General features: G+C 36.1%; 1 long non-coding RNA gene across 1 annotated transcript in view; it reads left to right on the top strand.

The window, feature by feature from the left end:
• The window catches only part of LOC309631796, an 80465-nt gene that overhangs the window by 38616 nt on the left and 18228 nt on the right, over nt 1-23621 (top strand). The window contains exon 2 of the long non-coding RNA XR_014246553.1: nt 1-23621. This exon is cut by the window's left edge and continues 18108 nt beyond it; it is cut by the window's right edge and continues 18228 nt beyond it. This is a non-coding gene — a long non-coding RNA (uncharacterized lncRNA).

The following is a 23621-nucleotide window of genomic DNA, read 5'->3' as shown; positions in this document are numbered from 1 at the left end:
ACTTTTCTACTTTTCAAGTTATTTCTTGAACCAGACTTTAAGTGTCAGAGATCCTGTAGACTCAGGACCAGGCCCCTTGTTTTCTCTTTCTATACTCTCTCATCCTTCCATCCAATACACCAACCCCTGTTCCTCATGGCAGACTCCTCATCCCTCAAGTATTTATGTAAATGTCATTCAAAGAGGGCTTCTCCTGATGACCCTAATTCTCCCTCTTCTCCTTCCATTTTCTGCTTATTCTGCTTATCTTCCTATAAGTTATATTATTCATTTCACCATTCTTAAACTTCTTTCAAATCACACTTGGAATCAGTTTTGACGATTAAATCACACATTTGTATAATCTCTTAAATTTTCTCATAAAAATTTATTGAAAATTGCTATGGTATGGTAGAACACAGTCATTATTTAGGAACTTCTTTCTGGAAGCTTGGACAATATTCTTTTTCCCTTTGGTGTATGGTGAGTAAGTTGCCAATGACAGAGGAAAAGAAATGTTATTTTTTAAAGTGTATGTTTTTATTATTTCCCACTTGTTCCCCAAATTATATCTTACCAAGGAATTTTAAAATATTTATTCATAGAAATCTCAACCAACGTAAGTATAAACATATATTGTAGTTACCAACCACTATTATTTTATTTTTATGCCACAAATTTAATACAACATACATAGTAACTCATTGTTCTACATTTTTATGGAAAGTGCATGACAGGCTTGCCTTCTCTTATGCATTTCCCAATTAATTCCACACAGCACCAGCATGAGACCTTTAGAGCCACAGAATAGAGAAAAATAATCTGCCTCCAAAAGTCCTGTGGGATTCCCAGCTGCATTGGTAGTTTATGCCCAGTTTGAATAGAAAATGGCTGAGCCATAGTTAACACTGTAAGTTTGGTTCCAATAACATTTAGTCTATGTGAATTACAGAGATTAAAGGAGCGACCGGGGTGATTTGAGGAACTGTCACTCTATCTCCACATTTTCTTTTAAATCAGATAAATTCTGTGATGAAATCGTGCAAAATATAAAAGGGAAAGAAGTGTAAAAAATTAATAAACAGAAACTTCAATTAAATAGAGTTGGGAGACCAGAAAGGGGGACTCTCATGCCGTGCCACGATAGCAGAGTCCAGTAAGAGACTCATCTTTTTTCCTGGCAAGGACTCAGCCAATGAAAAGCCATGGACTCTATGTTTGCTATAGCCCTCCCAACTTCCTTTTTCCCTCTATAAAAGCATTCTCCTTCCCTTGCTGTAGGGGGACTTGCACGTGACTCACCTTGTGTTGCAAGACCCCAAATTGCAATTCTCTTCTGATATCTAGTAAACCCGTCTTTGCTGAAGCAATATCTGGCAGTCTACTTATTTAAGGTCAACAGAAGCATAAATGAAAGTCACTAATTGTAAAAGATAGATAACACCTAAAACAGGAAGGAAAGACAAGTTTATCACAGAAAATAGTTTGGAAGGGTACCTATCATAGAATATGGTATATCCATATACTTGTAATTCAACACTACCTTTCTGCAGTATATTTAGTCATCGGTATGGAATACTCAAATGCATTATCAGATTGTAAACTGAGTGATCAGAATAATAGCTAAAATCATTTCTATTGGGTAATGTGGCAGGCTTCAAATATATTGAGTGTAAAAAAATGTTGTAATTAAATGCTTTATAAAAAACCCCTCTGAACTAAATTCATTAAAACAGAAAAAGCATGAGCTTGCAGACAGCCAGATTAAAATGTTGTAATAGCTACTCAGAGTATTATTAATTTTCTCAACTTCTTTGGTCTTCATTTTTGTATTGAAAAATGAGAAAAACAAGTTTAGCTCATAGAAATACTGTGAAAAACAAACTATATGACCTGTAAAACACTTGATTCAAGCAGCAATTTTAAAAAGACATTTTCCTAATTGAAATACATTGCTTTTAAGATCTGTCATATACCTCAATTTCTGGATTATTCAATTATATTAACATTTCTCCCCTCTGTCTGAAACATTAAGACAATGATGTGTGTGAAATTGCCCCTCAAATTTGGTAAATGTTAGCAATTAAGGTGATTGATGGTGTTTCAGTGCTCCATTATTCCTATCTCCTCAGTTCCCTGGAAGATGTTTTGGAATCCTTGTAAAAGCCCCAGTGATCTGATAATTCCTTTAATTGTTTTCAAAGATATATTAAGTCCTCTGACTTCCTTAATTGACACTTTCTAATTGCTGTGCAGAGCTTGAGGTAAACTGAGGAGGAAAGAAACTGTAAAGGGGATACATACTGATTTAACCTTTGAGTTAAAAAATAAGTGCTCTTTAGTTTGTAAAACACCAGTTCTGTAGCCACCATTATGAACAACAATAATGGGTATTTGAGCAGCATTTTTTTAAGTGTATAGTGATTGAGACTGGTGCTTTTAAAGTTCAGTGTGCCTGTAAACATCTGGGAGCTCGTTACAATGCAGATTCCAATTCAGTAGGTCTGGACTGGGAGCTGAGAAGCCGTATTTCTAAGCTCCTGGGTCATGCCCATCCTGTGGGGCCTGAAACTACTACTACTCAATCCTTGAGTAGCAAGGATTTTGAAGCCTTTGCTTGTGTAAAGAAATTTGAGCAAAAAAGGAAATCATCCAGTTGAACTTCACTTACTGTTTAGAAATGGTTTGGGCTATGCAAGGAAATCTTCTCCAAGACACTTTTATATTTTCAGAAGGCAAAGCAAAGACTGAGTAAATACATATGGAATAAACTCATCCAGTATGTTGGAAATAGTGTGGGGTTTGGTGCCAGAGGTCTGGCTTTGAATTCATTTGGGCCACTCACTAATTGTGTAATCCTGGGCAAAACTACCTAAATAACCTTGATCCTCAGTTTGCTTATTCATAAAATAAGTTCAGTAACAACTACTTGTGAGATCGTTATAAGCACTAAATGAGAAAACGTGTCATCAGCATGATGAAAAGTGAAAGTATTTTTTTCTCTTCTTCATCATACATAGTTGTATTTTTATATGCTGTCTATACCTTGTACTGTATGTTACACTTTACACTAGCAGTATTTACAGTATGAATATGTCAGTTTTTTTTCTATTTTAAATAAGTATTCAAAATGTTAATCATTTCATTGCGATTACTAAATATCAGTCATGTTTAATGGTGAGTCTTTGACAGGAATCAAAAGATTTAATTATATAATTGTTCCCATACCAATTAGTATCTAAGTTATCTTTACATAACAATGACTGAAACACACTATCAAAAAAATTGTGAACTGTCTATTTCAGTTTTCTACATGTACACAAAGTCAGAGACCTGAATTCAAGCCTTAGCTTTGACAATAATTTATGTTTCCTTGGGAAAGACACTTAATTTCTGTGGACCTTGGCTTCCTACCCTGGAAAATCAGATTGGATTACAACTAAAATCTCTTCCATCTCAAAATTTCTAATCCCCACCCTATTAGGGCTCTTGCACCTCATTGGCTGAAAGTTTAACCACATGTATGCATATACCATGGCAGAATAGTGAGACTAGTCTTTGAACAGTCAAGTGTGAAATCAGCTGTGTAAATTCAACACTCACCACATGAGTATGTTCACACTCAGTTCACGTTTGATGTTGATAAAACCACTCATATAAATCTAAAATAATTATGATTGAACATTTGCTAGCTACTCTTCCACGTTTTATTTAAAAAATTAAGTCATTTAATCTTCATGATAACCCTATGAAAGTAAGTACTATTGGTATCTTCACTTTACAGTTGAGGAAAGTAAGGCACAGAGAGGTTAACATGCCTGTGGTCACTTAGGGTTTTGACCCCATGGCTTGGCTCTGGAGGTCACATTCTTAACCACTATGATAAGCAAGTAGTTTCAGCATAAACATAAATGTTTCCTAACTCATAATTTATTTAGTCTGTGAGGTGGGAGCCCTGAATTGACTTTCTATTAGTTGATTTATGTACATACGAGGCTCCCATAAAATCGTTCTTTGAACCGTGTTAAAGATTGCCCCCACAAGCACTTTGACCAGAACCTATTATTTTGTTTCAGTGTCCTTTGTAGACACACATTTAAGGACAGATTTTTTGATACCTGCTTTGCCCCACCACCCCTTACCCTCACTGTACCACCCTTCCCTCCGAAGAGAAGAACTTGCTTAAGGGACCCAAGAAATGAAAATCATCAGGAAATCACTCATTCTCTTTTTGTTAGCACATTTGCAACTCTAAGGAGAAGGATTTTCTTCTTGATAGTATTGCAACACGTTACGCAACTTCTAGGGAAAATAGTTCACTGCGTTTCATTGGTAACAAGTCGAGTAAACATAAATTCAAGTCCAGGTTAAGTAGTTATGCTTTTTGAAGATTTTATGTCTGGTGTAGTCTGCTCAGTGTCACCAAGTTTCCACAGCAATATAGCTGCTAACATTCCTTCTGAGAGAACTTGCATCAGGCACACTGGAGCAGATTTATGTCATCAACCCCGACAAGGTATTAATCATTCCCTGAGGTCACTTTCAACTATCAGAGTAAGTCCATTTGAAAAAATTGCCAAAACTGCCTTCAAACCAGGTCTCATGGTTAGCTTTCAGTGGTGGAAAAACAGAAGTTGAAAATTCACAAAACAAGTTTCTTGGCAGAGAAGACATGAAGACTGTGATTCAGATGGGGGTGTTGCCATTCCTTAGCACACTTACAAAATGTCTGTGTTATGAAAACCAGGACACATTTGGGGGAAAGTAAACAGATTTATCAGCCTGGTTACAATTTTATGAGGTACAATGTTGAAAAGTTTCCACTGTCTGTGTGAAATCCTGACAAGATAATTTAGACATGGTGGGACTTATGTGTCCCTTCTGTCAGATGCTAGAAAAAACATTACGAGCCAGGTACACTTTTCTCATTTGAGACTGGGCCAGGTTCTAAAGATCTGTTTATATTTTCAAGATTTTATCTTTGTGGAAGTCAAACAACTAGCTTAAGTACCTGTTTGGGAGCTGGTTATTACCTCACTAAGTGTCTGTAGTCAAATTGAGGAGAATGAGTACTAATATTTAGTCAGGAGTGTTCCATTGTCAAGTGCCTCAGACTTAGCTGGCAGAGGAATTGCATCTCCATGGGAAAGCTCAGAGACCTGAACTATATCTGAATCTGTGCTTAAAAGTATAGGGAGAAGAGGTAGATATTAAAAGGTCATCTAAGATATATAAAGATTACAATGAGTCTATGGCAAATAGACTCTCGTAAAGTCTTTTATTTGAGGTTTCTATTTGTGTGTGCATGTGGGTGGATGTTATATGTACATAATTTAATTAAAGAAATAGATACAGAACTTTTGAAAGGAAGGACCAACTGAAAGCATCTTTTCTGTCCTCCCAAACTATTCTTTCCAACGACTTTCTTCCCCACTCCCAAGTGAGATCTTTCAGCTTCAGTATTTTCTATGCACAACTGATTCGAAAACCCACATGTGAGAGGGAGAATGCTGGCATCCTTGGTGAAGATATTTACTTGCAATACTTCTTGGTTTCTATCTACATTTAAGATGGTTGAGGATGCAATTCAGCTATTTCAAGCAATTGTGTTTATGATGTTTCTCCTTTTCCACGCACGTGTAGTCGTTTGAACAATAGGCTTTTTTCCCCCTACTCTAAAAATCTTTAAGGGTGGTTTATTCCACACTTCCTTGAAACACTTAAAGTCTGATCCAAATTCACCCCTATATTAAGAAGATTTCAGCCCAACTTTTTGAGATTTACCCAATTTATAAGGATAGTGTTATAGATCTCAAAAAAAAAAAAAAAAAGGTTCAGGAAGTAAAAGAAGGAGTTCAGGAACTGCAATTCTTTTTCAGTAGCAACAAATATTGACTAGATTTTTTACAGTGAAGAGTGACTTTATGAATAATTTTCCAAGGCTGCTTGGGAGATCAAATGTCTTCTTCCTACCCCCCAACCAACCCCTTACCCATAGAACTTTTGTTCAAGAGTCCAGTGTATCATCTCACACTCTTTAGAAATGAGTATGCTTTATTCGTCCGTTTTCTCCCATGCATATCAAAATCCAACTTAAGACTTTAATCAAAAAATATATAAATATATTTTTGTTACACTTAGTCCAAATTAGGTACTGTACCTGGCAAAGTTTGGGTCAAATGGAAAATGATGTTATCTATTAAGTATAGACTTGGACTTGGTTACTCCAACAGTGTTATGGGATTACACGGGGTAGCGAGAGAATTCCAGATAGGAAGATAACTCAGCTTTAAGCAGCTATTTACTACTGACTCACTTTGTGTATATGAGCCCCTCAGAGAGGAAATTATAAAGGCTGAAAATTCACATACATAATGATGAACTTCAACCTATAAAAAGTAAGATATGAATCCCATACCCTCCCACCTTCCCACCTGTCCTTTCTGATTTCAATGTTGCTTCAATGGAGAAGCTGTCTAGTGGGCTATATAAGTGACTATCTCATACTATCTTAAACATTCTCTACAACTACCTTTATATCAGGGTAGAAGGGAAACATTTGGGATGGAACAACACAGCATAGTTTGAAGATATTTAACTCCTTAGACTTAGACTATATGTGGTTCCAAACAGTAATTTGGCTCTCACTGACTGCTACAGACCAAATGCTTTCATGCCTCCAAGATTCATATGTTAAATTCAGATACCTAATGTGATGGTATTTGGCAGTGGGGTCTCTGGGAGGTGATTAGATCATGAGGGCAGAGCCCTCATGAATGAGATTAGTGCCCTTAAAAAAAGAGGCCTCAGAGAGCTCTCTTACCCTCTTTCACCACGTGAGGTTACAGAGAGAAGGCAGCCGTCTGTAAACCAGGAAGCCGGCCCTCACCAGACACCAAATCTGCCAGTGCTTTGATCTCAGACTTTCTAGCCTCCAGAAGTGTGAGAAATAAATTTTTCTTGTTTATGAGCCATCCAGTCTATGGTATTCTTTTATAACAGCCCAAACGAACTAACACACTGGCCCAAGGCCTACTTTCATAATGTGAAGTGTTGGGTGGTAGCTGTCTTTGATGTTTGAAGAAGATGACATACTTCTTCATAATTGTGTGTGTGTGTGTTTTAGTTGAGAGTCTTCCAAATATAATCATGTAATAGCTACCATTTGATTTTCACTTGGGCTTTTTGGTTATAGATATGAGAGACAGAGTAATAAAAATCCACAGAAAATTAAACAATATCATTTTTAGAGCAAATAATGTACTTTTTCAAATCGAGGATAGCATGAAAAAGCATCACTGATTTACTAACACCTTTTCAAAAAAAAACTCACTACAAAGGTACACATCAATTAATAAAATAAAAAAACTAATTGTAGAAATGTGAAAACAAGTGTGGCTTATAATTATGGAAATATAATAGTTTTTCTCTTTCTCTTTAATATCAAATTACTTTACTAGCCCTGTTATTAAATTACACTGATTCATAAATATTTGAATGCCACCATTTATACTATAACAATACTTTATTATTCTGGGTGGTCAGTCATACAGAAACTTAGAGAATAGAGTTCTAAAATGGAAAATCACTGTACTTTCCCTCTATCCAAACTTGTTCTTGGAACAATCTTGCCTTGAGAACTATAATAATGCTAAGGTTCATGAACCTTCTCTCCATCTCCTCAGAAACGTAACCAGATCAGCAATCAGCATTTCCCCATCTTTCATGGAATAAAAGGCGGGGATGTGGTCAGTTTTTCTGAGACATGTTGCCAAAATTTTAAGGTTATATCAACAGCAGAGTGGATATAAGAATGAACCATCCTTTCTATTAAAATGGGAGGAAAAGAGACCCAATTTCATGTTTTTCATTTAGAGATTTGCTTTGAACATTTTTCTCTGTATTCGGTAGTGACCTGAAGTTGCTTCCACCACCACACCCAGTCCCACAAGGGTTTTAATTGGCGTGCCTGATAATATTGTTTTAAATATAGCAGGGAAGGCCTCCCAGCACTAACTGTCTCTATAGAGCGTTACTGAACTCTTGGGGAATTTTTCCTCCAAAAAAAGCATGGAATTCCTCTCTGAAATATTTATTTCTCTAGGGCTGTAAATGGAAAGTGTCTGGAATAAAAAAGAGAATGAGAAGGAGACAGTGAGAGAGCCTGGGGAGGGGGAACAGAGAAGGAGGGGAGAGAGAGAGATTCTTGGTAAATAATTCTTCGCTTATAATTGGTTTTAATGACTCTTAATTACCTGGAAAAGGAAAGGAAAGCAATTTTGACAGTTTTGAAATTTGCCACTTAAATTTCACACTTGCCTTGTGAAATTTCCACGCGCCCATGGGAAGCAAATCCTTTTTGGATTTTTGCACATTTGCATTCTGCTGAGAATATATTTGACTGTTGCCAAATGAGATTTGGAAGATGCTAACAAAAAACTTCCATGGTATGAATGAAAAGTCTACTGATCATTTCCTCTGTCTTTGGAAATGCACTTCTCAAATTACCCAATAGTAAAGAGGTAAATGACTATTTATTTGCTGTTTGTTGCCTACAAAACAAACATCATTGAACCTAAAATCATCTTTTTTCTTGAACTTTTACATTGCATCTAAACTCCAGGCTGCAGTAATAGACAACTCACTATTTGTGGTTATGCCAAGATTTTTTTTCTGATAATAATTTCCCAGTAGTCCCTCAAACTCTAAGTTGTCTGTAATATTTGGGCCATGTCAGGATGAGATGTCCTCTGCTCTGTCATCTAGAAGGATGGCATACTACTTCCAAGTCTACCCTTATTAAAAGAAGCTAATCCACGCTTCTTTTAATTCCCTTGTTGTATGTAAAACTTTACTGTTGGATACCTTTAGGGACTATATAACCATGTTTGATTTCCTTCTTACCATAGTCTACAAATGATCCCTTTGACCCACATTCTTTCTTATGCATCCTACAGAGATAATCACCAAAGAGTGGGTGTTGGCTGACAGATACCGATGTCACCAAGACCAATTAAAATGAAGAGCCAGAGTCAAAATCCTGATTCCTTTCCCGCCATCACTTCCAAAGTAGCCTTTTTCATGCATCCAGGTAATGCTTGGGCTCTCAATCCAAGATTAAAAACATCTGCGAGAGGAATTGTCAAACAGTCTTGGAAGACTTAGTCGAATTCACAGGAACTCCATCTGGGACTGGTGATACTTACTTCTTTCATATCTTTAATTGCTTCTAGCACCTCCATAGATCAAAGTTCTCTCCATAATACTTTCTTTCCATCATGGCATATTTACCCATTTTATATCAAAATATATAATCTTTACCATCTGGTTTCATAGAGGAATATAAATCTTTATCAAAGTAGATTAACATTAAGTAACCTTTTTTTTTTGGCTCTGTATGCCTATATTTCTTTCTTAAGTGCAAATTTAAGAAAATCATCCTCTCTTCTATGGTAGATTTTAAATTTAGAAACAAGATTCCTGGGCTTTTCTAACTGTGGTGTATTTTTACTTGTTGCCTGGGCTTGAATTTAGAAGTTCAAAAGAAATCAGTTATCATTCATCTTCTGTACTAGAATGATGTTTATTGCTCTTACAACATATATCACACAATCTTGATTATAGTTCTGCACATTTGCAAATATATGTCGTGTCACAGAACTACAAACATATAAAGACATAATTAGGTTTAAACAATTTTTAGTACTTGGCCCAGTTCATAGCAGATACTTAAATTATTATATTAATATCACAACAAATTATTATGTGATTATTTACTCAATAAGTATTATGTTTAAATGTTAAAAGGAAGATTTTTGTGTTAAAATGAAAATTGTGTATCAGCTAAATGTGGCAGAGCCTTAAGTAAAAGAAGGCCAAAATTACTGCATATATATATAGAAATATTAGGTAATAATATGATTTGCACAAATGAATGTATCACTCTAGTGGTTATAACTCGTAAGCTCCTATTTTCATACTATATTCCTATGACATTTTATATTTTCCTACTATTGCACATCCAGTGTACTCTTTTCTCTCAAACACAGTGCAGTAACTTATTGCTTCTATTCACCCCACTTTTTCTATCATGAACACAATTTGGGTCTTTAATATAGACAGTTCATTACTTATAAGAGGTAAAAGTATATGTTAAACCTTAAAATGTTTGTGTTGTAAATGTCTTTTCTATAGACAGATATTAGGGTTTTTAATCTCAAGTTTCTGATCGGCTGTCAGTGAGTCTCTCTTGGAAGCATAGACAGAATTCTCATTTATTATCCTTAATAAAATAAATTCACATTCTCTCTAATTTCGAACACTGAAAAGCAGACATGGACTGAAGAGACACTTTTAACTGAGGAGACCCTCCTGCAAAAAAATGTTTTGGAATTTGGTAGACTTAGTCTTTGCCTCCATTTTGGATAGTTACCAATTCTCTAATCCTGGTGTTAAGGATAACACCTCAGTAGTGTTCCTCTTATTCCAAGGCGAAGACCTCTTCCAAGGAGCATACCAAAAATTCTAAATATACCTCATCTTCTTCTATTTTGACATATGCCATTGGGAACTATGAAAAATGAGCTGCTTTTTTAAGGCACAGCTTTGAAAAGATAGCATTTCTTACAATGGCATATATCCTGTTAAACTTCAAACAGTGAAGTATTTTAGGAGCAAATGTCAAGGCAAGTGTTGGAAAAATTTGTAGGAGAAAGGAGAAGAAATATCTAACCATTAGGTCATGTGAATACACCAATTTTTATTGAAATTATAGCTCTAGAAACTTCAGGACCTTGCTATAATATCATACTTACATTGATAAAGCGAAACATTTATGTTTGGACATTTAAATTTACAAATGCATAGTTGTCTAAAAATACAAAATGATTTTTAAATATTTAATATGGTATTCTTTCATTGCCTGAATTAATTGTGGCTGTACAAAGTACCTAGTAAAGGAGAAAAAACCTTGAAGTAGGAATCCAAAGACTTATGTTTTAATCCAATATCTAATGCTAACTAGAAATTATGATCATAGGCAATATATTTCATTTCTCTGGGCCTCATATATAAAATTAGAGGATTGGACTATATGATTTTTAAGGTTCCTTTAAACACTAAAATTCTGTGATCCAAGACAGAAAACATTTAGATAATAGTCATTTTACTCAAACCAAGCCCCACATAAAACTCTATAGTGTCACCCTAAACTTCAACCTGTACAAGCTGAGTGGGGAGCCTAGAATTTGCCTTCGTGATGTTCTAATGAGGCACCCCAACACCCCCACTGTGGTGATGTCAGGGAAAGCCAAGTAGGGAACGGGGACTTTTATCCCTGCTGGCCAATAATAAGCCTCATTCTAAGCCTCCAGATTAGTGGAGACTGACTAGGGAGACTGGATTTCGTCTCCCTCCCAGAAGTAGTAAAGCATCCCTTCCCCTCCCTCGGGTGGAATCAGAGGATCCCTAGTGAAAAGTCAAGACTTTCAAAATAGCTAAGCCACCACCGCGCGCCCACCCCCCCACCAGTAATAATGAGGAGCTTCCCTCCTTGTGTCAGTGGAGGATAAGTGGGTAATGTAAGCTTCTACCACAACCTAACAATAATGATATAGTGCTTCCCCCTTCCCCTGCCAGAACAGTTTGAGAGAAAGCTAGCTAAAGCAGAGGTTTAAGATACAGAGTCTCAGAACATAAAACAAAAATGTCCTGGTTGCAACAGAAAGTCACTTATACTGAGAACCAGGAAGATCTCCTACTCAGTGAAAAGAGACAATCACCAAGATGACCTAGATGTTAGAATTATCTGAAAAATATCTTAAAAGAGTCATCATAAAAATACTTCAGTGAGCAAATAAAAATGTACGTGAAAAAAATAAAAAATTAGTAAGTCTCAGCAAAGAGATAGATGATATAAAGAAGAACCAAATGGAAATTTTAGAACTGAAAAATACAGTAGCCAAAATTAAAGGCCCTAGGATGAGCTCAATGGTAGAATGGAGTGGACAAAGAAACAAATAGCTGCAATTGAAATTATTCAATCTGAGATTAAATAAACTAAACATAAATGAACAGAGCCTCAGGGACCAGGGAGATTATAACGAAAGAGCTAATATTCATGTCATTGGAGTCCTAGAAGGAGAGAAGGAAGGTAGGTCTGAAAAAATACTCAAAGAAATAATGGCTGAAAACTTCCCAAATTTGGCAAGAGACATAAACCTACTGAATTAGGACACTGAATGAGCCCCAAAGAAATCAATGCCAAAGCACATCAAAATTAAACTGAAAATTAAAGACAAATCTTGAAGACAGTCATAGAGATACAACATCTCATGTGTAGGAGAAAAATAATTAGAATGACAAGATTTCTTATCAGAATCCATGGAGACTTGAAGGAAGTGGCACAGTATTTTTCAGGTGCTATAGGAAAAGAATTGTCAGCTCAATCCTACAGCTAGTGAATATGTGTTTCAGAAGTGAAGGAGACATCAAGAGGAAGGAAAACGAAAAGAATTTGTCCCAGGGGACCTACCCTAAAAGAATGGCTAAAGGAATTCTCTGAACAGAAAGGAAACTATATAAGAAGGAACCTTATTATATCAGGAAGGAAGGACATAATAAGCAAAAATATCAGTAAATACAGTAGGCCTATATTCTTCTCTTGAGTTTTCAAAATTATGTTTGATGGTTAAAGCAAAAATTATAAAACTGTTGCAGTTCTAAATATATGTAAAGAAAATATTTAAGATAATTGTAAGTGGTAAGGGTAGTGAGAAGTAAAGGGAACTAATGTTTCTATCCTTCACTTGAGCTGGTAAAATGAGAACATCAGTAAACTGTGATGTTATGTATACCTACCTATGTATATACCAGGGAATCTATACAAAGAGGCATATTCAAAATGCTATAGATAGATCAAAAGAGAATTATAAAATATGTTCAAGTAACCCACAGGAGGGCATGAAAAGAAAACAGAGAAATAAAAAACAGAAGGAGCAAAAAAAAACCCCCAAAAATGGCAAACTAAAGCCCTAACATATCAATAATAACACAAAATGTGTCTAAATATGCCAGTTAAACAATGGAGATTGACATATTGGATTTAAAATATGACCCAACTATATGCTGATAACAATAAAATCACTTCGAATATAATGAGATAAGCAGGTAGAAAATAAAAGGATAGGAAAAGATATATCATGGAAATATTAAAAAAAAGAAAAGTAGGAGTGGCTATATTAATATCAGTACACTTCAGAGCAAAGAAATTTCCAGAGACAGAGAGGAATATTATATAATTATAAAAGGAACAATCCACAAAAACATAGCAATCTTAAATATGTATGTACTAGACAACAGAGTTGGAAAATATGGTAGGAATAACTCACAAAGCTGAAAGGAGAAAAAGACAAATCCAAAGTTATAGGACTTTCCAGTGAATTCTTAGACTTGACACAAAGAGCACAATTCATAAAAGGAAACACTGATAAATTGGACTTCATCAAAATTAAAAATATTTCTTCTGCGAAAGACCTTGTTAGAAACGTGAAAAGACAAGCTACAGGCTGTAAGTCCAAGATCAAGGAGCCAGCATGGTCATTTTCTGGTGAAGGCTTTATTCCTGGCTTGCAGACAGCTACCTTCTCACTGTGTCCTCACATCACACACACACACACACACACACACACACACACACACACACACACACACACGCAAGCGCGAGAGAAAGAGGGAGGGAGAGGGAGAGAGGGATCTTCGTCTTCTTGTAAGGGCACTAATCCCATCATGTTGACTCCACCCTCATGGCCTCATAACCTCATCTAATCCCAATTACCTCCCAAGGGCCCCATCTCCAAATACCCTCACATTGGGGGTTAGGACTCCAACATGTGAATCTTGAGGGGGACACAACATTAAGTCCATAACAAAGGAAGAATATGAAAAATCCTAAAATTAGAAAATATGTAACTGAATACTTACTCATATAATTTTATATCAACCTCCAGGATCTGTAAGAAGACTTACTGTTTTAGAGTTCAGTTGGAATTGGAAGGTTTAAAAGAATCACTGTAAGCCCTCTGGTCTTTTCCATGATAATCGACAACGTTGGTTGATTATGTTTGTATGGATGAATTTGTCTGTTCATGGATAATGTTAGGTCTCCTAGAATAAATGTCCTCTATGTAAATAGACCTGAAATTCATACCTTTCAAAACTGTCTCTTGGTTTATATTATTCTACATTGCACTTTTTGTATGATATTGAAACATGCTGATCCCTTTGCAGATCTGCAGTTGTAGCCACATATTAGATGAGTTTTCAATGAAGCTGTCTAGTGAGCTGGGCTCTAGATAAATAAATACAAAGAAAAAAATACTAGATAAGGTATTGAGAAAGAATACATTCACATTGATGTGTATGGAAATATGATTGCTATTTTTAGGGTTAATTCTCTTCTACTTTTTTTTTTCTTTTAGGAAAGAAACTTAAGAAAATAACTGGCATGGTGCCAGTTTCACATTGGATACAGATGGGAATTCCCAAGTAATGTGCTATAACTGCAAAAACTACAGACAATCCATGTCTAAAATTTTAAAGGGAATATTTAACCTATTTAAAGAATTTGGGGTTTGAAATAATTCCATAGTGAACTAAGTTTACAGTGAGCAGTCAGAAATAGTTCTGGTCAGTGAAGCTGTAGGCATTGAGAAGAGTAAGAAGAAAAAAATCGTGAGGAAATGAAGAATTTTTTTGGTAAATGAAAAAGAAGAAGTTGTAGTAAACATTTCAGAATTATGGGAGATGGGAGAATGCCTAGAGATCAGTATAAATATTGACAGAGTTTAAAATTAGTGAGGAATAGTTGATAAATGTGTTCTTTACTGCACTATCTGCTATTTTACAGGTATGTGTATATTTTATGTGACATGTCTATCTCCTAATATCACATTTGGGGTTAGGATTTAACATGAATTTTGGAGGGACACAAACATTCAGTCTATAGAACAGATACATAGAAAGAAAGAAATATGCATACACATGTATGGCCTTTTTTCTCACACAAAAGGTAGGGTATAATAAAAAATTTTTGGCCCTTGCTTTTTTTCGTCTAATGCATATATCCTTGAAATCCCTCAATATCAGTTAATAGAGATATTCACTCCTTTTATAGCTTGATAGTCCTCCATTGTATGAAAGTACCCTAGTTTATTCAACCACTCTCATATGTGTGGGCATTTAGGTCATTTCCACTATTTTGATTTTACAAATAATGCTGCAGTGAATACCCTTGAGCATACATTTTTGTACTTTGAGGAATGTATGTTTAGGTTAGATTACTAAAATTGGGGTTGGTGGACAAAAATTTAATATGAGCATCTTTTCATGTTTAAGGGTCATTTGCATATCATACCCTGTAAATTGTCTATTCAGGTTCTCTGCACATTTTTCTAATGGATTTTGGTCTTTGTATCTTTTGATTTTTTAAGAGTTCTTTACCATTGATAGTGGTTCTACACACTGGTATATTGTAAAAAATGCCCAAGCAGCATTATATTGAAAATTAAGAACTGAAATTTGCAGGTGATTTCCTTCTTTTAAAAAAGAAAAGCAAATATAAGGTCATCCCTGTGATAATAATAATACTCTCTATTAATTGCTTTCCAATCTAGCATGTTGTGAAGAGGTGAAAAAAACAGGAGCTTACCAGCCATCAGAGAATTGCACCTAATCCTCGGTAAGCATACTGGCTTTGACTATCATCTTTCTTGTATGATGAGAAGCAAACATACAATTGACCAGTTAGGTTCAAAATAATCCATATGGAATTTTATAAATATGTCCATCCGTCATTTGGTGTATAAACTCCTTGTCAAAACGGTCCGACAATTGGTCCAGAACACTGCCACCGCAGAAACTTTCTATGGTACCTCATTATGGAAAAGCTTGTCTTCCTTTACTTCCATATCATTCCTCAGAGCTTCTCTCTCTCATTTTCCCACTTTGTGGAATATATATACCTTGGGAATCTTTATTACTGTCAGCCTATTATTCTAACTCATAATTATCTTGATCCTTCTGTCCTTCCTTCCTTCCTTCCTTCTTTCCTTCCTTCCTTCCTTCCTTCCTTCCTTCCTCCCTTCCTCCCTTCCTTCCTTCCTTCCTTCCTTCCTTCCTTGCTTCTCCACAATATGTTATGGACCCGTGTCCTGGACTCAAGTTTGTTCCATATAAAGCCTTACCCCATCATAACTTCCTCATTTCAAAGATGTTTCAGCATAGGTAGGTAGACCCCATGTTGCAGCTTGAAGAATTAACAGAGGTCCGTAGAACTTGATAATAAGGTGCTACTGATTCTGTTTGACTCTGCTACGTATCTACATTCTTTGTCACCACATGTCAGAGGTTCAAGGTTAAAACCTGAATTTTTATGGGAATAAGGGTGTGTGTTTGCATGTGTTTTTCTTTTCATTTTGGAATTGGCTGGTACATGATTTACCGGTGAGAACTTTTTTTTTTTTCACTATGAAAACGCTTTAATGGTGGTGTCTGTACAGCATGTGATGTCAAGACAAGAAGAAGAGCAAATACACACACAGTGAGACAAGGCTATTAGAGAACAGGTTGAAAACACCAACTTAGATAAAATAGAAATCAACCCAGCAGGGCCATATATCACAAGTTTGTAAACTGTGTTCACACTTCAGCAATTTATTACCCTTGCCTAAGTACTATTACACTATTCTGAAACCATTTAATCACTGCTGCTCCTATTTTCCCTTTTGCTACTATTCAGTTTCATCCCCATTCTGATTTATAATTAAATAAGTTTCTTCTTGACATGCATAATTACTCAACTCTGCAACCTGAGGCAGAATTTCTTTCAAAGGAATCAGATTTATCTCACCTAATGAGTCATTAAGTTTTATTTCTATTGCCAAGTGCACATTATCTTTTATTTGATATGATATACTGAATCCAGAAAGTTCCTTGAATGCCAAAATACCGTTTCCCTCTCTCCACGCTCTTTCTCCAGGGATTTACACATTTCTGTTTTACTCACCTCAGCCCTGATCCACACACCTGCTATTTCCATCCCAGACATCTCTGCGAGCTGCCAATCATACTGCACTTGGCCAGAAGGCTTGGGGCTTTTGAGTCTGTACAGCGAAATATCTAGAGACTGGGTTCCCTCTACGCAACACTTTTGAATTTTGATTTTTGGCTTTATTTTTCATACAGACTTCCAGAAATTAAAAGTGGCTTTACCGTATCCCCATGCCACTTGACTCCATCCACTTATTTATATTTTGCATTTTTCCAGCTACAGTTCAGCAGCCACCTAAGAGGAGATAGCAGAGACCCTTGAGGGTGCATTGAGTTTCACAACGAATGCATGCTACCTGACTGCTGGCCAGGGGCCTTATTTACTAATAATTTTACAATTTTGTGTTTTCTTCCAAGCCACCTCAGCAAGAATTTGCTTTTGAATTTCAGTGGTGAGGGATGATAGAATGATGACAGGTTGGCATGATGCAGCTTGTACCAGTTGAATAGGAAGAAGCTTAAAGACTTTGGAGAAAATATCTAGGAATAGCTAGAGATCATAAGCATTGAAAACTCTGAGTAGTTCAATTGAGTAACTGTAAACCACTACAGGTAGCCTATTTGCTTTTCACAAGTGACATCGTTCTTATGTCTTCTCAAAATTTGACATGAAAAGTCTTTGGAATTAGCAAATTACTATGTTTAATTACCTCACATTTGATGATGCTTATTGTTAGGATATACAAATACCAGACAAAAGGGTTAAAATATCATTTTATCATAGACAATTTGTTGCTTGTGCCTCATGAAGTTTTTTAAAAAAATCATTTCATTTCATGAATCCATCCCCCTAATATGGAAGATTGATTATTAATTATTAATAAAACTATGTTGTCTTGCACCGAGAGGGTAGTTTTACTGCCATTCTTAATATCAGGTGTTTAAATCATCACAGATACCAAATGGGGACAGCCTTGTAACATCCTCCCCATACAAGCTGAGAAATCAGAATTACAGCACACTAACTCCCAGTGGCACAAATTTGACACAGTTTTTTTCATCTTCACATGGACTGAAATACATCTGCATTTTTCTCTGTGAACACAGGAAGGTAAGGCTGCCGGCCATTTCATGATGACACCCATGGGGCTTCTGAGTCTTGATGGAGTTGTCATAGTGGCCTAGTATTTGGCTCTCAGCTTTCTGTGTCCAAGATTTCAATATATCATTTCTATAGTGAGGTCTTGGGAAATTTGTGAGTTTGATTATATATGTATCTGAAATGCATTTATAAAGCAAATTTCAGATATATGTATTTATTTTAGAACACATCTTTGCAGTAATCAAAAAGTTCATTTCTATTATACAAGATACCCCACTCCCAATATCAAAGTACCTAGAAATGAAATTAGCAAGCAGAGATTGTGTGAGATCCTACAGAAGGACTGGAGTGGGATTGAAGGCTTCTTCACTAAGCCCTTTGAACACTGTTGCTCTACTGATTGCTTCTTTCTGAGGACCAGAATATGTTACTTGAATCTTTTATATATTATCAACTTCTGTTACATCCTCTCCTGTTCTCTCTCTTTTTTTTCTCTCTTCCTTTCAAAAATTGTTCTGATTAACCACTAGTACATTTTTTTCTGGCAAGCTCTCTTTGTCTCATATTCCATTATAACTGCCTTTCATTTTCATTACAGTAGCACCTTTCAATTCATCTTAACATACTTTCATACTATGTTACAATTCACGAGCACATAAATTTTTCTTAAAATTTCCCAGCAGAGTTACTATTCCCCATTTTAAAAAGGATTTGTCCTATCACGAAGCCATTTGCAAATACTTTTTTTTTTTTTTTGCCTTGAATAATTTTGGAGAAGGAATCCCAACCATCCATGGTGTACACGGTCTATATAGTTTCCCTCACAATTGGTGGGGGGGAATCCATTTATCTTTTAGACTTTAAGCCTTATGCATCCCCTAAACATATTTCCCCAAATGACAACAGTCATTGAAATCAGAAGTGCCATCTGCAGTGAAACTACATGGGAAAATAAACTAGCTTTGGCTCCCTTGGCCATAACCAACGATTACATCAAAGAAGGAATAGATTAGAGGGGCAATGGTGTGTACAGTTCAAAAATCGGGTTTTCTTGTCAGAGATTAGGATTTGAACCACAGCCCCACTGTTACTTCAGCTGTAGAACCATTGGCCAGTTCCCTCTCTTGGCTTTGGTTTTCTTATCTATAAAATGTGGAAAATAAAACCCTCTCTCCCTCCTACTCTCTCCATCTCACACCAACACTGGGGTTGTTTTAGGGCTTCAGTGAGAAAACACATATGAAATACTGAGCACAGTGACTGACAGGAATGGGTCATCAATAAACGTGGGCCAACATGCTAACATCTGAAACAGGGTAAGGATGCTGGGATGGATTGTCTGCTGCCAACTCAGCATCATAATCACACCCTTCTAAGGTCCGGGAAATTACATTCCCCAGACTCCCCTTCCCGATTTCATTCTGGGTAGAATTTCCCTTTGAGAGGAAGTTGCATGAGGTTTGGACAGCAGAAGAGAAGTTAAAGCTATTGTTTTCTGGATCTGGTGACAGCCAGACTTTAGGTAAGCATGAAGAGTCATAGCAGCTTTTCAAGCAAGCATGTGAGAACCACCAACATCATTGCTGCAGATGGTAGAGGCCTTCAAAAACTTGCCTAACTTTCCAGCTTCAGTGTCCTTGGTTTTCCATGGCAACTCTCTGATCTTCCCTCCCCAGCTCTCCAACATCTGTGTAAAGCTTAATTTCTAAATGAAATTTAGAGACTATTTTGGGGACACAGTGGCTTAGTTTTCCTGACTGATACCAGGCTGATAGAGCTGGCTGTGGTCATGTCCAGAGAGCTGCTTGAGAGTGGAACTCACCTGGAACAGGGCAGCTGCTCCTGTCCCCCTTTGGGAGGGCTTATTTGTAGATTATTTGAATAATACTATTCTCCCCCACTAGACTGTGGCACCAGTGCAGTGCTGGGCACATTGCAGGAACTCAGTAGATATTCACTGAAAACCAGCATGTGTGGCTGCTTCTGTTTGCCCCATCACTCATTACCCTTCTTCTCAGATGTGTTCTTTCTTCCTTTCCCACCACTGTGTGGTTGAACAGGAGCCACAATCGTCTTATACCTTACTCTTCTGATCACATTTCATTGTTCCCGGTGTCATCTGGCTAATCAAAATCTTTCTAAAGAGTTTTTCAAATGAAAGAAAATAGAAGGGCCTCTTGCTGTATTATAATAGCCCAGAAGCTAGCTGTAGCCATTGTTTCAACAGAGTGGAGGAAATCCGTCTGAAAGAATGAGATGAACATTGTGGAAATAGTAGGCCTGTGAGACGGTGAGAGAATCCTTGTGCAGTAGTGCCCAATGAATGGCATATTCCTCACCTTTACACTTTGGTTGTGAAGGACAGTACATTCACTTTTCTCGCCTAATCAAGTTTGAGTTTAGTTTCTGTCATTATACCAAAAGAGTAATGTCTGATATGTTTGCTTGTATCCCAATAGATTATCATGCCCCCATTCCTGCCTTCACCATTGGTTGTGCCCTTACTATCCACTTTCAGGAGGAGAGAACTGATAGAGGCAAAAGTTAAAGAGTTGTGTTAGAAAAGAAAATATGGGCACCTATACAGGGAAGGCAGGAAGAGTGCTCCTGAGTGGTCTTCAAAGGCTTAGATGTGAGAGAGCAAAATTAATATTAATTTTTAAAAAGTTTTTAAATGAATGCATCCTTTTCTGGGTAAAAGAACCAAGGTGTAGTGTTAGGAAAACCATTCAATTTCCCACTGTGTTGGTTACCTTATCCTCATGATCTATTCTAACTTATAACTTGTTATATCTCAATTTATCTACCTTCTAGTTATTCTGCTTCGTTAATCTGTAATCTGCTAAAAAGCAGAGATTGTATTTTATCCATCTTCACGTGCATAAGATCTAACATATAGCTTACCCCACAGTAGGTGATTAAGAATTTTATGTTGAATGAATGAAATGTGTTCACACAAAGTATATATATAACAAAGCAATATCTCTGTTTTGACATACTTTTTTAAAAAACATCAAATGGCACAGTCATTTAAAGAAATATTGGACACATTATAGTTTAAAGAAATAAGGAATTTAGACAGTTTCTTGACATTTTGATTATATGAGGGAAATATATATTTATGCATATGTGTATGATATGTGTGTGTGTGTGTGTGTATGAGGTAATTCTTTGGTATCTCTTCCCTGTTTCCCTCCCTCCCTTTCTTCTTTCTGAGTACCAGGTCATATGCTAGTCTGGAGATAGTAAGATGTACAAGCTCTCAGTTCTTAAGACTGTTGATAAAATCTAGTGGTAGAGATAGACACACTGACATCTATATATCTATCATGCTTAGAGTTATTAGAGATAAATATTATTGTATTACCAAATTACCAGTAAAAGATCCAATGAACTTATTTACAAAACAGAAATAGACTCACAGACGTAGAAAACAAACTTATGGTTACCAGAGGGGGTAGAGGGGGGTGGAAGGAGATAAATTAGGAATTTAGGATTAACATATACACACTACTGTGTATAAAATAGATAAACAACAAGGACTTACCATATAGCACAGGGAACTATATTCAATGTCTTGTAATAACCTATAATGGAAAAGAATCTGAAAAAGAATATATGTATGTATATGTATACATACATATATATAACTGAATCACTTTGCTGTACCCCTGAAGCTAACACAATATTGTCAAATAACTATACTTCAATTAAAAATGGTTAAAAATAAAAAAATAAAGTTCTGCCTATTACATTAAAAAAAAAAGATCGAGTAGCAATAGTGAGTTTGTGTCTTAGAGTAAAAATTGACTAAGTTTTCAGTCCTCAAAATATTGAAAGATGCTATAAAAATTTAACAACTTAAAAGTGGAGCAAATATATTGAAAAGAGTACTCAGAGTGACTGCTTTGCAATAAGAATAATAGTGATAATAATAACGTCTAATATTTATAGTGCTTACCAAGTGCCATGAGCTCTGCTAATTACATGTGATGGCTATGCTAGTCTATACCTACAACAGTCATATGAGGTAGATATAAATTATTACGTATTTTGAAGGTGAAGAAAATTATGCTTAAAGGTGTTAAGTAGTTTCCCAAGGTCCTGTAGCTAATGTGGTGCAGCCAACATTCAAACCCAAAGGTGTCTATCTGCAGAGCCAGCATTCTTCCATGAAATAGAGAAGCAGTGTTCAAAAACCACACTTGACAAAGAGGAAAATCATACAGTTATCACTGATGGAAACATGGATGGAAAAATCATACTGTTAACCATAGAGTGTGGACCATAAGGGTCTACCAGAAGCCTAGGGATGGGAACTATGCATTTAGGAGAGTTGCAAATGAAGTTTAAATATATTAGATATGATCTTAGCAGGTAAAGGCAAAGATTCACAGTGTCAGAGGTGGAAAAAAGGCTTCAATAAATATTTAGCTGAAATACAGAATAAATATGCTACTATAGAATGGATGATAATCTTCAACAGGTCTCATCTGAGAGCTTCCAAAGTTTAAATAGGAGAATATTCTTTTATCCGCTTTGAAATGGGTGCTCTACAAATGTCTAAGGCTCTGGGACAATAAATTTAGAAATATACAGTTTAGCAACAAAGTTGCTCCATTTAAGCTATAAGGACTGAGAGTCTGGAAGATGCAGTTTATTGAGGAAGATTGGAGTTTTCCTATCAAAGAAAGTGATGCTGGAAAGGACAAAATACAAGTAGATGTTTATTTCATGTAGCATTTGAAATATATGTCTTAATTTTGTCCAGAATATTTAGCTGGAGTGTTGAGTCTACAGGTACTCCTTGGGACCTTGCCTCTACTATTTTTTTCTTTCTACCTTGGGCTTTATGTGTGCTTTGTCACTACTGGCTTTAACCTCAGTCTTTTATATAGGAGATCAGTTGTTATGATGGGAGGAGTACCAGATTAAGAATCCTGAATTCCAGGCAAGACTCTAAATATTCTTTGATTTGGCTACAGTTCGTGAAACCTCAATTGAATTTGTTCTAAATCAAAGGAGGTAGGACTCCAAGAACCCATTCAGTTCTAAAATTCTGTTACTCTTTGCTGGTCCTCATCCCTTAAATTGTAAAATCCCTTTCCTAAGGCACTCGTCTCCCAAATCATCCTAAGTTGGTGCTTCCTTTTCCTATACACACTGGCATTTGAACTCGTGGTCTCTGCCAAATAGGTTTGGTCATGGTTAGAATATTTTTTTATTTGAACATTAATATGTCAACTCGGCTCTGAATTATTTTTTAAGTGCTGTGAACATTGTATACTGTGACAGATACATATTAAAGGCTCAATACATAATTATTTAATTGATTAGAAACTGCGAAACCACCTCACTGTCTCTCATAATGAGAAATGAAAGTAATCTACCTCTAAGAATTGTTTTATCCTTAGAAATTAGTTAGTACAGTTTTATTTTACAGAGGAGTAAATTGAAATAAGGGAAAGTTTAAATTCTTGTCTAGGTCATACCT

Source organism: Balaenoptera borealis (assembly GCF_965194805.1).
Source record: "Balaenoptera borealis genome assembly, chromosome: 7".
NCBI lineage: Eukaryota > Metazoa > Chordata > Mammalia > Artiodactyla > Balaenopteridae > Balaenoptera > Balaenoptera borealis.
This window is presented reverse-complemented; position numbering and strand designations above follow the sequence as displayed.